Source organism: Pantherophis guttatus, chromosome 5 (genome assembly GCF_059756535.1).
Source record: "Pantherophis guttatus breed Tessera chromosome 5, ASM5975653v1, whole genome shotgun sequence".
Lineage (NCBI taxonomy): Eukaryota > Metazoa > Chordata > Lepidosauria > Squamata > Colubridae > Pantherophis > Pantherophis guttatus.
In genome coordinates, this window is record NC_142067.1 from 27,680,904 (window position 1) to 27,699,236 (window position 18,333).

At 38.9% G+C, this 18,333-nt stretch overlaps 1 protein-coding gene across 12 annotated transcripts in view; it reads right to left on the bottom strand.

Annotated features, from left to right (window-relative positions):
- The window catches only part of LOC117662177 (galactosylgalactosylxylosylprotein 3-beta-glucuronosyltransferase 1-like), a 52,883-nt gene extending 37,070 nt beyond the window's left edge, over nt 1-15,813 (bottom strand). For 5 of the 12 annotated variants that reach the window (XM_087894790.1, XM_087894783.1, XM_087894782.1 and 2 more), the window contains exons 1-2: nt 12,627-13,287; nt 9,170-9,242 (exon numbers count right to left, since the gene is read on the bottom strand). The gene's annotated coding sequence lies outside the window, so the exon portion shown is untranslated. Of the gene's footprint in view, nt 1-3,074; nt 3,155-9,169; nt 9,243-9,677; nt 9,856-12,626; nt 13,298-15,700 lie in introns of those variants that run through there. The other 7 variants (XM_087894788.1, XM_087894784.1, XM_087894793.1 and 4 more) reach the window with 5 other exon arrangements.
- Between the last annotated feature and the right edge of the window lie 2,520 nt (nt 15,814-18,333).

Consider the following 18,333-nt stretch of genomic DNA (forward strand, 5'->3'; position numbering starts at 1 on the left):
ATTCTTCCTCACATAATGGGGAAGATGAAGGGATAAATTGTTCCTGAGGGATGTGGAGAAGAGAAGATAATGGAGCTTATATTTCATACTAGCTAGAGGTAGTATACAAACACTTACAAGAAATAAGTCAAAACTCATCATTTTAAAGGCCAAGCCAAAAAAAAAAAAAAAAGGAAGGAAGGAAGGAAAAAAAACAATAGGGGTAAGTTCATTGAAATGGAAGGATGCAGGAAAACAAAGAAGATATTTCTTTGCTTACAGTAATATCATATACTACCACAATCATAATTTAAAAAGTGTTATCCTCTATCCCCACAGCAAAACAAAGCTGCAGCTAAAATTGCTATTTTTCAACTACTGCATTTAGTATTTTAGTGATGGTAGAAATCTGCTCTTCCCATGCAATAAAAATTGTTCATTGAGGCAATGTCACCTGAGTAAATGAGTGATAAATAAACAGTGTCTCTACTCTATCCTTTTGGCAAAAATGCAAAGCACCTTGAAAGGACATGGCATGTTTTTAAATGGGAGAAAAAAAAAACATTTGTGAGCAGTCACATGTGCAAATAAAATTGGTCTCTAGAATCTCAACAAAGGTTAAAGTGTGGAGGGAAATACATTTGCTTTCATGTTGAGCCAAAAAAATTCTGTGTATTATAAATGAAATCCATTCTGAGTACTGAGAACATCCTGCTTTCTCATAAAACTCACTGGATAATTGCAGTTTTTATATCACTATTGGGCAGAAATCCCTGAGAAATCTCTCATACGACATAAGGAAAACTAAAGGATATTAGATAAAAGCACAACTGTGTTCTTGTAAATTCTTATTTCCTGTAATGGCACCTGAAGAAGATATATTCTTAATGACCGAGCCCATTAAATATTTTAAAAATATCAGTCAGATATGCAATTTAGAAGCTTCTCTACTGAAGCTGCATTTCCCATGAAGATAATTAGTAAACACACTAATGTTCAAAAGTGGGGAAGTTACAATGGCAGATTAATAGACAAGACAGACACACACACACACATACACACAGAGAGAGAGAGAGAGAGGGAGAGAGGGAGAGAGGGAGAGAGGGCAGTAAATGCATGTTTTGGATACTATCAGCTAGGACTGTTGGTTGGCAGGGCCCAGAAGGAAAACCTTTTCTGCCATCATGGTTTTCACTCTTTGCTTTATTCTTCCCTTGAGATTAAAATGGCCCATTCCTATTGGCCTTATGCAAAGCCTTAAAAACTTGGCCTTGTGCTGGTTAGAGCCCATCTCCTGGTTTTATTTATTTATTTATTTTATTTAATAAATTTTTATACCGCCCCCTCTCCCGAAGGACTCGGGGCAGTGAACAGCCAAAATTAAAAACACACAATACAAATATTAAAATACATTAAAACGAAGTTACATTATCCTTGGCTTCTCCAATTTAAAACCCCTTGCCCATAAAATTCCCCAATTAAAAGAATTTTAACCCAGCCCGGCTTGCTGAAATAAAAAAGTCTTCAGGGCCCGGCGGAAGGTACGGAGGTCCAGGATCAGTCGTATCCCTGGGGGTAGCTCATTCCAGAGGGCGGGTGCCCCCACAGAGAAGGCTCTTCCCCGGAGGGTCGCCAGCCAACATTGCCTGACAGACGGCACCCTGAGGAGGCCCTCTCTGTGGGAGCATGTTGGCCAGTGGGAGGTTATCGGAGGCAGAAGGTGGTCTTGTAAGTAACCGGGTCCTAAGCCATGGAGCGCTTTGAAGATGAGAACCAACACCTTGAAGCGCACTCGGAAGACCACTGGAAGCCAATGCAGCTCGCGCAGGAGAGGTGTCACATGGGAGCGCCATGTCACGGCCGCATTCTGCACCAGTTGGAGCCTCCGAGTGCTCCTCAAGGGGAGCCCCATGTAGAGAACGTTGCAGTAGCCCAGGTGGGAAGTAACGAGGGCATGAGTGACCATGCATAAGGAGTCCCGATTCAGAAAGGGGCACAACTGGCGTATCAGGCGAACCTGATAGAAAGCCCCCCTGGCCACGGCCGTCATATGCTCTTCTAAAGACAGCCATGCGTCCAGGAGGACACCCAAGTTATGCGCCCTCTCCGTGGGGGCCAATGTCTCGCCCCCAATAGTCAGCGATGGCACCAGCTGACTATATTGGGATGCCGGCAGCCACAGCCACTCAGTCTTGGAGGGGTTGAGTCGGAGCCTGTTCCTCCCCATCCAGACCCGCACGGCCTCCAGAGACCGGGACATCACTTCAAGGGCATCGTTGGGGTGGTCTAGGGTGGAGATGTACAGCTGGGTGTCATCAGCGTACAGATGGCACTGCACCCCAAAACCACGGATGATCTCGCCCAGCGGCTTCACATAAATGTTGAACAGAAGAGGCGAGAGGAACGACCCTTGTGGCACCCCACAAACCAAGTGCCTTGAGGTCGACCTCTGCCCTCCAGCCAACACAGACTGCGACCGGTCGGAGAGATAGGAAGAGAACCATCGTAAGACAGTGCCTCCCATTCCCAACCCTTCCAACCGGCGCAGCATGATACCATGGTCGATGGTTGTATGGATAATGGATTAGATCGTGCCTGGCTGTTATGTGTTTTTATTTTTGCTTTACATTCATTCATTCATTCATTCATTCATTCATTCATTCATTCATTCATTCATTCATTCATTCATTGGTTCGATTTATATGCCGCCCTTCTCCAGAGACTCAGGGTGGCTTACAATGCGTTAAGCAATAGCCTTCATACTTTTGTATATACCTGCTTAGTAGGGCTTTTGCCCTCCCCCCCAAAGCGGTGTTCTTTTTTATACAAAGTCAGTTTATTGCCCCCACAATCCAGGTCCTCATTTTACCTACCTCGAAAGGATGGAAGGCTGAGTCAACCTTGATCCTGGTGAGATTTGAACTTGCAGTAATTGCAGGCAGCTGGTGCTACTTTAACAGCACTTAGTCAACTGCGCCACCAAGGCTCTTGTCAATATGTTTGTATTTTGTGTTTTCATTTTGTTTTATAAGAGTTGTGTAAAAGTGAGATGGATGGCTATATAAACCAATTAATAAATACATTTAAGATCTTACCTCACCCAACACAAGTGAAACCAGATCCTAAGGAATTTGCCACTGTTGTCATGGTGCCATTATAGTTCCTGTTCTTTGCCCTAATTAAAAAAAGAAGTCTAAGATAGATTTTTTTTTGATGAGCACTCTATTCCCTTCCACATCCCTTAAGCAATATTTGAAATGGCAAAATCCAGCTACATTTTTTTTAGGACAACTAAGTATTCAGTATGTTTATTAGGTGCTCATGAATGACATACCCATGGATCCTTGTGTTTTGATGCTTTTGTGAGAGGAAATATTTTTCCTCAAAGTCTCTGAAGCCTGATGGTTTAATATTAAATGCTTGGCCAAAGAAAGAAGAAATTATCACATATGAACTTCCATCTATATGCTATTAATCACAATCTATCAAATATGTTTCTAGAACAGTGTTTCTCAACCTTGGAAGCTTGAAGATGGGTGGACTTCAACTCCCAGAATCTTCAAGCTACCAAGGTTGAGAAACACTGTTCCAGAAGAAGATTCAGGATTCAAAAGCTTTCAGGGTTTAGATAGAAAATCTGGATCTTCTTGGTTACTAACAAAGCATCAGAGCATCTGAACTTCAGAATAAGCTGAGAATAATGTGACATTTTTTGTAACAGATGGACAATGATACAGTACTGAAAAATAATTCAGTGGAATTTAGAGTAAATCAATATTTCAAAATGAGAGAATATAATTTTTCAATATTTAAAATCCTTTTTCCTGTCTACCCCTTTTTGTATATACAACTTACAACAGTTCATTTACTGACTGTTCAGTGTTACAACAGCACTGAAAAAAAATGACTTATAACCGGTTTTTCATATTGATGACCATTTTGCAGCATTCTCATGGTCATGTGATCAACATTTGGTTGCTTGGCAACTAGTTCATATTTATCACAGTTGCAGTGTCCTGGAGTCCTGTGATCACTTTTTCCAACCTTCTGACGAGTAAAGTTAAATTATAATAAATTACATCAAATAAATAAATAAATAAATAAATAAATAAATAAATAAATAAATAAATAAATAAATAAATAAATAAATAAATAAAGTCAATAGGGAAGCCAGATTCAATTAACAACTGTGTTACTAACTTAACAACTGCAGTGATTCACTTAACAACTGTGGCGAGAAAGGTTGTAAAATGGGATAAAATTCACTTAACCAATGTTTTGCTTAGCAACAGAAATGTTGGGCTCAATTGTGGTTGCAACTCGAGGACTACCTGTATACATGCAATGGCTAAATTTTTATTTCTGAAATAGTTACTCTCAAAGCAAATTTAATTGGATTTGCACAGCAAGGATTGCTTAAAACTGGGAATGATTCATTACTAGGTACCACCAGTTTGTTGTCTTTGGTGTTGGCTCTGGTTTAGCTTGCTTTAATTCAATATCAACAGCCTTTCAAAACACAACAATATTGATTATTAATTATCACAAGGTTTCTTCCGCCATTGCTGCTAGATATTTATTCAGTGTAAAGTTGAGCAGACGCTAATAAATGCAATGTGGCATTGCCTTTTTCTGCAAGACATGGATGATGATTATACTTGCTGTCCTGTTTCCAGTTTTCAGATTGCATACAGTATTTAAGTGGAATAACCATTAAATAATGCATGCAGAATATATTTATTAGAGATGAACACAGGCCACTTAAGCTCTTTAAGGAGTATGATACAGGCATGAAGAAACATGACTCACTCTGGAATGGACTTTTCTACCTGGATCTGGATGATTAAAATACTGAACTCAATTCTCTCATAATATGGAGTTATTTTTTTTTTTTTACAGAGCAGCCATTTTTGTTTTATATTAATTATATGAAATTTGTAGGCAAGCTGAAGTTTTAAGTAATGATCAACCCTGCCTAATTTCCCTGCAGCACAAGAACCACATAAAGCCTTCAACCTACCTACCTACCTCTATTAGTGACATGGATATGCTGGTACCTGAACAACCTTGGTGGCGTAGCAGACTAAAGTGCTGTTAAGTAGCACCAGCTGCCTGCAATTACTGCAAGTTCAAATCTCACCAGGCTCAAATCTGCAATTACTGCAAGTTCAAATCTCACCAGGCTCAAAGTTGACTCAGCCTTTCATCCTTTAAAGGTAGGTAAAATGAGAACCAGATTGTGGGGGCAATAAGCTGTATAAAAAAGAACACCGCTTAGGGGGGCCCGAAAGCCCTACTAAGCAGGTATATACAAAAGTATGAAGGTTATTGCTTAACGCATTGTAAGCCGCCCTGAGTCTCCGGAGAAGGGTGGCATATAAATCGAACCAACCAATAAACCTGCTATTTATATAACAGCTGGGAAGCAGGATAGTTTAGTCAATAGCAATTTTGTGGATGAAGGCATTTCTCCCAGTTATGTTGGTACCTGTGTTTGTAGTGACAAGACAGGCATACACTCCAGACATTTAATTACATCATGTATAACAATTCCTCTGGAACTAATTTAGCATCTTCGCAGTGGCTGCTTGATGCAGAGAACATCCAAGTGGCTGCTTGATGTAGATAATGCACATCTGCAATATGATGTATATTTGCAATGGGTCCATCAAAAGAATTGATGTATGTGAAATAATGATGCCACCATGCTGAATAATGGGTTGTCCAATTTCAGCTAAGTAGCATATGCAAGTGGCAATCTGTATTAAACTTGAAAATCATCATCATCATCTGATGGACTAGTGGCCATGAAACTAGGTCAACTTTCTATTGCAAACACTTTCAATAACTGTGCAGGGGGGGGGGCGGGCAGAGGGGGAAAAGATGCTACACTTTCCAAGAGTTTTTCAAAATCCTTCAGTTTTATGGACAAAGAAATTGGGTATATGATTTTCTGAATTTTTCCAGAGAAAGAGAATTTTTTCAACAACTTGGTCAGGCAGGATCTTTCTTAACAGTAACAACGTCCCAGAGGTTCGAATTCCCTCTTGATACCTTACTTTCCAAATTAATTGAAGGCCAGGAAGCCAGGGCGACTGAAGACAACCAGAAAAAGTCTTGCAATTCAAACACATGGTGTTTATCTTCTGGGAAAGAAAAGTCTCTTTCATCCAATGGAAGAAGAACCAGTAAAAGAAAATAGTGGAGAAATGTCAATGCCCAGCAATTGTGCATTATATTTGGCCATGTTTGTGTGGGCATGAAAGGGAGGAGTGATTGTTCATGCTGTCTCTGCTGTGCCTTACTGATTTTTTTCCCCCTGCCTCTTTTGCTAGCAATACAGACCATCACAGCCTCTGTGAATGCACCACCAAACTGCTAATGCTGTACTGTCCCGTTTTCTCCCTCTTGCTTGGGTGCTTTTTGCAATGAGCGCTGCTGAAGCACTGCCACTTCAAAATGACCCCAGACCATGCTGCTTCTCGCTTTCTACTTCTCTGCAGTCACTCTGGAATCACTGCCTGGAATTGGGAATGGTCTTAGCCACTTTCACTAGTCAGCTAGCTTCTGCAGAAGCTTAGTCTTCTCTTTCATGCATGCTGTGGCTCATTGTCTCCCCCTCCACCGTCACACTTTAGCAGGGTTTGTGCAGCTTTCAAGAAGAATCCCATTCTTCCGCCACTAAGTCTACCTCATTAGTATCAGCCTCTTGAAGCTCAGATGGTACTGAAAGAAGAAGCTGCCTTCTTCTTTCTCTAGCAGCTCTGAAATTGACACTACCAATTATTATATACCAGTTATATATATTAATATACCAATTACTTCTGTGACTACACCAAATATGCTGCGGTACGATTACTATCCTGCCATGGCTCGCCTCCTTATTTTCTCTGGCTTAATTAAAGACTTTTTAGCGCTACTAAATAATTACATTTAAGGGGATAAAAGAAGATTGAATTTATTTCTAAAAGATTATACTTTATTTATTTACATTTATTGGCCACCTAACCCAAATGGACTCTGGGTGGCAAAGAGGGAGGGGGGGGCGATATTGGAAAATATGTTGGACAGATTAGTTGGACAGATCATTTGCTTTGTACCATGATGGTAAGTTTATAGTGGATTTACGATGTCATGGCAATACTATTACAATGTAGATTTTCTACCACAACATATTTATAGGTAGAACACCTCACTGAAAGAGGCCAAAGCTTAGTCAGAGTTTTGGAGGTTCAAGGCTTAATCAAACTCCTGTGCTGACTCAAGGGTTATTCTTGGCTCTGATCTACCCATAATGTAACACTAATGATAGACACAGAAGTAAAGTCATATCACAATTAATTATTGAATTCCACAATACTTCCAATCCCCAACTATATTACAGAATTACATTTTTGACTAATTCAAGAATCAATATAAGACAATATTGATTCATAGGAAAGCTTGATATTTATTTTTAAACAAACTGATCTGAGTCAGGCTTTTTGACTAATAAATAGGTCAGAACACAGACATTCTTTGAAATTTTCCTCTATTGGAACTTTGCAAAATTGTTCATGGTACTAGAATTATATAAAATATGCATTTCACAGAAAAATACAAAACTTCATGAAAACATGAATATTTTCTCTAAAAATGAAGGATTAATGAAGAAATTGGAAAGGACAACGATGAGTTAACTCATATGAAACTGAGGACGACTAGTGGGTTACTGGAATTAGATACAGCTGTCCATTCTACCATAAAACTCTGAAAGGGAACACAGATTTTTCACTTTAAGATCTTCTCCAATCTGGTGTCTTCCAAGTACCGGTATGTTGAAATTACAGTTACAAGCATTTCCTAATGCAATCAGCCTCAACAGTTCAACCTTCAAAAAGGAAGACCATCAATTATAGTATAAAATCATGACAGTTTCCATATCCAAGGTGATTCAGTGTGTGCTAGGGCTCCAGGTGTTCCTTTTGGAAATGATTGGTAGACGTTCTGTTTTATCATCTCAGAAATCTTCATGACAAGGCACACAATTGGAAGACAGAAAGAGGTGTTTCATCATAGTAACCCACTAGACCAAAGCCTTACAAGATGAAGAACGAAATCCCAAACTCCAAAAAATACTGATAGTAGGATAAATTAAATAGTATGGCTACCATGATATGAAATATACTTGGTTAACTAATTAGAATGTAAGCTGAGAAACTAGCCAGACATTGTTCATGATTGAAGTAAGAAAATAGGGTTAGGTAGAAAGACAGAAAAAAACAAAGACTTTGGGGATAAAATAGAATCCACTACTTAATTAGATGAGATCACTTGCAGGAGGATTTGGCACTGTAGCATCATGTACTTCAAGATGAGACTCTATTAGTCTTCTTCTCAACCAGTAAAATAATGGGCAAGGGAAGAGGATCATGACTGCAAGGACATGGCTGTACAAAATTTCTGGAGAAAAAATGACATTCGTGGTTCTTGGAGGGGTGGGCTGTTCATTAAACTTCTACCAAATTTAAAGGACACATTTTCTTTCTTAAACTCCCATTATTCCAAATAAGCAAATTTGACATCTGTGAAAGTAGATGGCCCACTCAGGCTCTACCTTTTAATTTCCACATCCAGATATGACATATGCTGTGTGTACATGGTAACCCACTACCCACCAACCCGTTATTGAGATGTGTAAGCTTTGACAAAGAAGTAGGGTATGTTCCTATTGAAGTGAAATTATTTATTATATATGAGAAGAGATGTGGAGGGGTTCTGTAACAACTTTGTTTCAGTGGGAGCTGCCAGAGTAGGTTAGAAAATAGGCAGCTATATTGCGAGCCGAGCCTTCTTCAATCTGATTTGGAACACTTGGGAAAGCTTAGAGACTCAGGGAGGAGGAACAATAAAACAAATAAGTAAATGATAAACATATTAAGCCTGGTGAACTCTTCATGAAATTGTTTTGCATATTATTAATAAACAAACCTTATGCCCAAAACAAGCCCAACTCCAAACTGAAACATTGTGGCAACGAGAATCAGATAGCCAAATGTTGGTGATATGACCTGAGTGTAACCTGGGGATTATCAAATATTCTACAAATTATGAGTTGCCAAACAATTTTATTACATATAGGTATAATTGCCAAAAAGTACAGATTTTGATTCCTATAACTAAATAACAGAAAATTTCTTGTTCTACTTACTGTTTAGAGATAGAAGAAATCTCCTTCATTTCAGTTAGCAGTTGAGTCTCTTCAAATATTGAATCAAATAAATCTGTCAAATACCAAATGGTGGAATTTAAAATAATTTCTCACTAGAACACTTCACTGGTTTCTGCATTCAAGGCACATCAGGAATGCTTTCCAGGTAGCACTGAAAGCTAAACCCAGTGCTTTAATCTTCAAAGTACTTCACATATTACAGTTGTTGCTATAAACTTCTTTCCTCTACATTTCATATTTTTATTTTATTGTAATTTTGCTAGCTTTTTTCTTTTTCTACTTTACTTGTGCTTTTATATCACTTCAAGACTTATCAAAGGAATACTGCATGAAGTATGTCCATTAAAAAATTCGTTATGTAGGAAAAGCAACCAGAATCAATATTACTTTCATGTTTTCTGATCAGAAGTCTGCAAGCAAGAAAAAGCAACATGAAAATCAACATAAGCCAAATTAGAAGTAATGTTAAACACATTTTTGCACTTACCGTAATGGCCTTGGGTGTTTTCTCCCAAATGCAGCATACAATATGTTAATTATGGAGACTGTACCAAATTAGCAGGGAGAGGAAGACTCTGCAGCAGCCTTTATAAAAAGGCCCTCTTCTGAAGCTGCTATTTGCAATGAGAGAAAACTTTCTGCACTTGTACCAAAGAAGCATTTTCCTGCCAATGAAAATTGCAGCTTTTTCATCAGGACTAGAATAAGCAGAGAAAATTCCTGTTCAGCACCTGCTTCAAGCCTTTATAGTCTTTTTAATTGGGCATGAAACTTTGAAAAGGACAAACTTGAGATGTAACTTCCCCCAAAATGGGGAAAGTATGAAATGGCACTGATTATGCATTCTGGCTGAAGACTGAACCCATGCAATATAGAAAGGACATACTCTGCAGATAGCTGCTTATCAACTGGTTATTCAATATTCCACCACTACCACACTTCAACCTGCTGCATTTCTATTTGTATTTAATTCACCTCCACTCCACTTTTGCCAGGAGCCTAAATTCTGATTTAAGGGAAGCATTTGCAGTTTGTTTGGGAAACCTCTATGAAATATGTTAAGTGTGTAAACATGTATGTACACATTTATGCACACAAACGTTCAAGATTATCTTGATATCTCCTGTTGCTCTGAGGAGGATACATATATACTATAACAAACCCAAGTTGATATGCTCAAACAACAGCTTCAGCCAAATACATATCTCTCACAATACACCTTTCCAGTCATTTGACATATTCATACTTTGCATATACTATATTTTAATTTGTGTAACATTCAAACATATGAAAACTGATAATTCCTGGCTAGCTACAGGTTTGTTCGTGCTGTACAGAAATAACAAAGTAAAAATGACCCTTTTAATTCCCACTACAAAGAGGTCTTGCAGAGTAAGAGAAGAAGCTAATGGAGATGTAGATGATCCCCAAATCTATGTCTGATGCTTTGTAAGAGATTTCTAATGCTCTTTTGAAGGGTACAATGCTGGAGAATGCTAGAGACTTAATCTGCTGATCATCTGAATTTAGTTCACAGTATATCTCACCTTTTTGTAATTCCCTGAAAGAAAACTCAATAAACTCATTTTCCTCTAAAAATACCTCAAATTGCAGAATTGCAGTATGTGATTTCAGATTATCTTGATTGGAATCAGATTGTCTTCTTCTATATATGTGGTTTTTGCCTACATTTCACCTGAGTGATAGTGACTTCTCTGATACTTTGTTCTAGGCACTTTTATTGCAAACATGACTGGAGGAAATGATACATTGCTAAAACCATTTTAGATTCTAGAAGCAGATGAGAAACAGATGGAAGGACCCTGAAGTTCCCTATGCTTCCTACTCATTTTTCCCTGTGACAAGGATTTTTCAAAATGAGCTGGAATTGCATATTGTCATTATTCATGCCAGGCAGGATCCAAATTATCTGGATTAAAATAATCTACCATGCAATGAAGCTATATTCAAATGAGTTTGGATTTTATTTAACACTGGTACATTCAAGTTGAACCTGCCGAACTTCAAAGAAAAGGTTCAAAACATTGGGGTTCTGTCCATTAAAACTGGAGGGGGAAAGATTACATTTATTAGATGTTACCATGCCAGGGCTGCAGAGGAATTCAAAACAACCATTGTCCAAAGCAGCTCTTATGTTTTTTCTGAGACTTTTATGTCAAATCTATAACGAACTTTCCATTCCATTGGTACTGTATGCTTTGCTTACTAAGAGGGTTTGCATCAGAAACTATCTTTAATGTCATAACTCAGTTCTGTAAATGCTTCAGGGCAAATCTAAGAGTTTTTTGCAAACCAAAGTACAACTCATGCTAGTCCCGGATCATCCTAATGATGACAATAGATTTTTGAATAGCCCAGTAGGACGTTACACAGAACTCTCCTTTTGGGGAATTAAATCCCCATTTCACTTGCTTGATATTTTCCTGATTTTTCATTTCTGGTAGAGTTGCTTGAGAATAGCAAGAGAAATGAAATTCTTATCTTTATCTAATTTATCCACCAGCCAAAAAACAAAACAACAACAACAACTAAAGGAGAAGGATGTTTCCTACATAAAATCAGCCATAACAAGGACAAAGGGATTGAGGAGACTAAGAATATATATCCTTCTACTTAATATTTAACTAGCACCCCATCACATCGCACTGCTTCCAAACTTGAGCTAGAGCTATCTTGCCATCTTATAATTAGTCATTTTTACGGCATCTTGAAAAATGGTTCTCCCCCTACTCACTACAGCTGCTAGTTGTAATCTCTTTTGTTCACTCAAACAAAAGGAGGTTAGCTTGAAAATTAGAAAAGGGAGTCCTTTTGAATTTCTCTACTCCTGCTTTGCTCTTTCTCCCACAGGCAAGTGGGATCAGCAAAGTGTACCATCGCATCCCACATACGCATTTCCTCATTAATTAAGCCCAGGTGATTTTGCCCCAGAGGATGGATGGGTTAAGAGAATGGTTTAGTCTCCAGGATTCTTTCACTGGAATAGTAGAGACACATAATAGGGAAAAATACAGGGGAGGTAGGGGAAAGAATTGTAATGGGTTTTTCCCCAAAAAATTTTTTGCTGGAAAGATATAAATAATTCATACTTGAGGATGGAATAAAAGGGAACCTGAGATTTGGTTATTTCTATTTACTAATAACCAAATCTATTTGGCGCTTGCTGTTTAAAGAGTTGATCGTGTCCAGGCATCTGTCCCATCTTAACCAAAAAAAAAAAAAAACCCTGAAAAGTGGCCAGTGTTCGTTGATCAGTTTTAAATATTGTGAGGGGAGAGAGGGAGGGAGAAAAGGAGAGAAGGAGGGAGAGAGAGGGGGAGGGAGAGAGAGAGAGAGAGAGACCCACAAGCCCATTTCTGCCCCCCCCCCAATGTACCATCAGTGATAGAAGATTCAAGCTGTATGTCCTCCTTACCTGAGGGAAATCAATGCAGTCGGTTTGCTTCTGAAGCCAGTCTTGAAGATCTTCGAGAACCTCCGAGCAAGTGCCGGCGGAGGATCAGCCAGCGTATCAAAGCAGCGGCGTCTCCCGCAGACGACGGCGGCTGGTCCAAGCTTCCCGGCTACAGGTTCACGAGTGCGGCTGCTGCACGTGCCCGCGGCGGCGGCGGCAGCAGCAGCCACTTTCCAGCGATTCGGCTCTTGGACGGTGTTTTTTTTTTTCTCTCTCTCTCTCTCCTCTCTCACTCTCTCTCTCTTCCCGACTGGAGCGAAGCCGGTGAGCTGGAGGCTGCCGGTGGAGGGAGGCGAAGTGGTTTCTTTTAAGGCCGCCCTGCCCTCGGAAAAGCGCAACGCTTTTGGCGGAGGACGCCGCAACTCGCCGAGCCACCTTAAGAGGGGGAAAAGCGGGCTAAAAAGCGAGGAAGGCAACTTGAGCAAAAGAAGAAGAAAGGGGGGGGGGAGAGAGAAGGGACGCGACGACGAAAGCAACAGCAAGAGCCCAACCTGATTAGACGCCTTTTTTTTTGTTTCTGGTGCAGATCATTTAGTGAAGCGAAAGCCTCTTCACTCTTTTCCCCTCCCGGCCTTGACCCCCCTCCCCTCCCGGCACCTTTTATTCTCGACGGGCGCCAAACTAAAAACTCCTACACGGTTTCAGTCCCCGCCCCCCCTCCCCCTCCTTGGGTCTTCGGTTCGCTCGAGCATTAACCCGGGAGACAACATTGAGAAGCCACACGGGATGAAGTGTTGGTAAAATAGGAGGTAAAGTGAAATTTGGATAGAAGAGTGAAATAATACGGGGTCAGCCTGGAGGATCTCTGAAGGACCCATTGACTAATTACTATAAAAGACAGTTGCTGGGTTCAAAAAGTTAAACGGCAGAGTTAGCCCACTTTCTGCAGTTGCAGAGTTCGAGAAGTCAAACCGCAGAGATACCACGTTAAAATGCAGAATTAAACCACATGGAGCTTTCCTGGCTAAGGAATAAGGGAGTGGGCTATCTAAAGAGGCAGATTACACGTTGCCTGTTTTGTTACTAACTGAAAAATATAAAGATGCGTGTCTTAAACAAGGTCTTTGTTCAGAATGTAAATAGAATGCATGTCTGAACCTTTTGGCCAAAATAAAAAGATTTTTCTGATCTTGAAATTCATCTGGTTTATTTTTCTGCAACATTGGTGCAAGAAACAGCCCGTGGTTGGCCCGGGGAATGCGTAGAGTCTATTTATTTATTGGTGAGTGGGTTGGTTGGTTAAATGTACTTGGTGCCATCTCGCCGTCGGGGCTACTATTCTGGACGGCTTAACGAACTTCCTAACTTCTCCAGATGTGCTGGACAGCGAGTCACAGTAAAGGCCACACACCTAAAGGCCACTAGGATGGAAATGCTGAGAGCTACTGTCCAACATTTGAGAGCATCTTCTGTAGATGGGGGGAAAGCTGCGGAAAAGGTTATACAAGAAGGGCAGAATGGAGATGCTAATCTTCTCATTGTTCCCACCACCCATCTCCTTCCACTTATGACTCTATGACTGTAACTTTGTTGCTTGTATCCTTACGATTTACATTGGTATTGTTCCTGATTGCTTATTTGTACCCTATGACTATCATTAAGTGTTGTACCTTATGATTCTTGATGAACGTATCTTTTTATGTACAGAGAGAGCATATGCACCAAGACAAATTCCTTGTGTGTCCAATCACACTTGGCCAATAAAAAATTATTCTATTCTATTCTATTCTATTCTATTCTATTCTATTCTATTCTATTCTATTCTATTCTATTCTATTCTACTCTACTCTACTCTACTCTACTCTACTCTACTCTACTCTACTCTACTCTACTCTACTCTATTCTATTCTATTCTATTCTATTCTATTCTATTCCAAAGGGGAGGGAGGGGGGAATTTAGAAGAAATTAGAAGGAAGCCAAGTGGATTGGCTGGGGAGATAAAGCTAGATAATGTGATCAGCGCATATATTGCTCAGTTATAAACCACAGCATAGACATTGATAAGGGATGCCTCTTAATGAATTTCAGCAACATCTACCTACCTTTTTGTACAATACAGCAGCAGTCCTAATGAGGGCTTCTATTACATCTATTAATGAATTGGGTTAATCAGTCCAAAAGCTTATTACTGGATTTATATCAATGTGTGGCAAAACTCCTATGAGAAAGAGTGTTTCCTTCCAGCAAGAGAAATGTCTTTTGCGAGATAGTGCCCGCCCCCTGAGATTTGAGAGATTACAAATCCTGAACATTTTTTTTTTAAAAAGGTAGCAATTCCCTATCACTGCCTCTTACACTCATGCAAACAAATTGCAAACTTCCCTTTGTAACCATGACACCTGAAGCTCCCTTTTGTGAGTTTTCAAGCATAATACAAAACTAAGTCTTTTGTTTCTTTCATGTTTTATTACTGTCTTAATACGGTCATTAATCTTACAGAATAAAGGCATTTTAAGCTGGAGCAATTTGTAAATCCATAATCATATAGGATTTGAACTGATTCCTGGTGTTGATCACAGCTAGGTTTTCTGCATTATGGGAAATTCTTGGTTAGTATTGTTGGACACAGGGAAAACTAGCAGTTCTGATATGAACAGAGTACATTACACAGGAGGGAATGCCTTTCTAGTTAAAGAAGTATTAAGCGTGCTTGATTAAAACTGAATACATTTACATATGAATAAATAATTCTCCGTTGAAAGAAGAGGAACTTGGCACCATGATATTTAAGTATTATTCTGAAACCAGGATTTTGAATAGCATAATTGCTCAGTCGCAGAAAGGGAGTTTGCCCACACTCCCTGCATCATTCCATTTGACGATGTTCTTAAACTGCCTTTTATGCTGCTCTGTTAATTTCCAAGTGACAGGATTGTTCCCTTGGAATGGTAAATATGCTTTTAAAAAAGAAACTGAAGTAGAAAAATTTTAATACCTCAATTATGCTTCCTTTTAATCAGCCAAAGCATTGATCTAAATAACTATCAGTTAACAGTGCAATCTAGCAAAATAAGGCTTCTCTTGTTTTACTCACCGTTTTTACTTTATCCACAAGAGACAACCCAAAAGCGTTCTAACAAAGAAATCATAGTCAAAGTCAAGTTTATTTTCCATTCTTCTTTTTATTAGCTCTTGATCTGCTCCTTTAGGGAACTGAGCTGAGACCAGGGTGGTGCTTATAGACCTCAATCAGTTCCAAAACATCTTCTTTGGTATCCATCTTTATTTCATCTAGGCATTCAACATAAAAGACATGCCACATAGCAAAAGATCAGCTTCTGGCGTTTTCTTTTTTTCTCTCAAAAGTGCCTTGAGCAGTGTAGATCCTCTTAGACAATAAAAATAGTTCATACGACTGAAGTCTTCTTGTTCAAAAAGGAAAAATGTGGGAGGCTTCAAAATACATTATCAAAATTTCAAATATGCCCGTTGGCTCAAAAAGGTTGAGATCCCTGCAACAGAAGTCTGGAGGATGCATTAAAAACACGCCAAGAATACGCTAGGAAACTACAAACAAACAAAAAATAGCAAGGTGCATTTTCAAATAGTGATGTATAATCTGAATACAAATCCAATTTATTCATTGACTCTTCTACACATTCCACTCATTCAAAATCAAACAAACCATATTGTAGCTACAGTGAACTCTGCCAACATATTGCAGAGCTCAGGTTAGTTTCTGATACTTTGAATTCAATTACTTGATTACTTTGAATTTTTGAACAACTACATTTTCTCGACTGATCACAGCCTAATACTTTCTGGTACTGGTCTTTTAAAAGTAAACTCTCCCTCAAGCTGAACAGAGTACCTGCTGATTTCATGCTGTTTTCCTGGAAATGGTACAGATCATTGTTGTTTTTTTCCCCCTTCAATCTAGCCTGTACCCATATTGTTTATGGATGTTCTAACTTTGTCCAACCCGATTTAGATTTATCATCAAGGTTATCTAGGTGCTTCAATTTGGGCAATTCCTTTAAAAGCTAGAGCTTTTATCTACTAGTATTTCCTTGGATATATTCTTTTTTTAATGCAGCTAAGAGAGGCTGTTGGTGATCTTTCTCTTTTGAAGTAAGATGCCTGGTTTTTCTTCACTGACTTCTTTTGGACTGATTGGGAAAATCACGTAGAGAGAATAGCTCTTCAGAAAATGAGAGGGGCACATTTTCCTGACACCCTCAGCCATTGTATTTTAGTCCCAGCTGTGTGGTATAATGAAAGGCAGAGTCTTGTCTCTAACCTCTAGCCTTACTTTGCTGGCTTCTAGCAGAGCAGTATAACTAACACTGCAATATACACTTGCCAGATTCAATTGCCCTAGGGAGAAAAGTCTAACTGAGTATATATATATATATATGACGTAGACATCAATTGCCAGAAAGACTCAAAGCAGCTCGACAGTGGTATTCTAATGCTTCCAATATATCAGCGCTGCCTCTCTGAGAACCATCTGCTCCTGCTGTCTTTAGCCAAGCAAAGCAAAGGCTGGGGATAGTGTGTGAGTCTATGATCTATTGCTCCCATCCCATCCCATTAAGGTGTTAGATCATATGAGATAATTTTTTCAAAAGCAGCTGCATTTTTGGTTGACCATCGTAAAAGAGAAAAGAACTGCATTTGAGTTATGCCTGCTAGATTTTCTTTTCCTTGAACAAAGACTGATATTGTAACAATTCTTCATACAAAAAAGTGGCTGCTTTCACAATATCAGTACCTTCAAGGTGAACATTTGAAACCTTGCTTCAAAACTTGTTGGTTTTTCTCCTTCACTCTCATCTTTCCCCATCGACTTATGAAACAGTGCCTTTGGAAATACAAACACGATGTTTAGATTCTCTTCTTCAAGGCATCCAATAAATCACGGATAAGAAAAGATTTTGAGAATAATTTGCGATGACGGTAGGAATGGCCAAAGCTCTTGTGAGTTGGGACAGAGTTATAAATGAGTTGAACTGTGAATAAAAAATGAGCATAGAACTTTTCTGCCCAACTTTTTTCAGGCTACTTTGTGAACTTAAAAAAAAAAAGCTGCAGTTATGGAAATTTATTAAAGCAGTAGCATTTTTATTCCAACCTTGGTGAAGAATCTTGAAAGAGGACAGGTCATATTTACTAAACTAATATCTTACAGAAGAATTTAAAATTAGACCCAAGACCATGGATTTCTTGACCCTATTTTGAACATTTATATTCAGGGCATTAAAAAAAATGTTTGCACCTGAAGATATAGCTAATGCCAATTTTCCAATCATTTCAAAGTAATTCAGATTTCTACAAGTGGAAAAATTAATAATATTAAGAATTACCCAAATATTGGCTAATTACTATCAAGTATTCTAAAGCTCTTTTCTAACTCCACCCCCCCACCCCAATAATGTATAACATCACTTTACAGACTTATATTAATGGAAGAATAATTTGGTAATGGTTTTTGTAGTTTTAGTTGGACTAGATTATGGCTTTTAAATTGTTGATTGTGCTTGTTTTGTTTGTAAAATATTTAAATCTGTGTCACTGCGTTATTTTATTTACCAGCTGAGCTCATTATTTCTGGACTGTCAGACTCTCCGTAGCTTTGCCAACTTCTTATCAGTAAGCTACGTGTTTCCGTATCCACCCACATTCCTTCACTTGCTCTTCACACACTCCTTCCTTTGTTCTCTTTCC